Here is a 258-nt window from a genome sequence, read left to right as displayed (position 1 = left end):
ACGTAGCGACCGAGCACTCGTCCCGCTCGGTCGCTACGTAGCGACCGCGCGATCATCCCGCGCGATCATCCCGCTCGGTCGCTACGTAGCGACCGAGCAGGATGATCGCGCGGGATGATCGCTACGTAGCGACCGAGCGGGATGATCTCTACGTAGCGACCGAGCGGGATGATCGCTACGTGGCGACCGAGCGTTCATCCCGCTCGGTCGCTACGTAGCGACCGAGCTCAAGCCAAAGCTCGGTCGCTACGTAGCGAC

The sequence above is a fragment of the Brassica oleracea genome, chromosome C4 (assembly GCF_000695525.1).
Source record: "Brassica oleracea var. oleracea cultivar TO1000 chromosome C4, BOL, whole genome shotgun sequence".
In the NCBI taxonomy this organism is placed as follows: domain Eukaryota; kingdom Viridiplantae; phylum Streptophyta; class Magnoliopsida; order Brassicales; family Brassicaceae; genus Brassica; species Brassica oleracea.
This window is presented reverse-complemented; position numbering follows the sequence as displayed.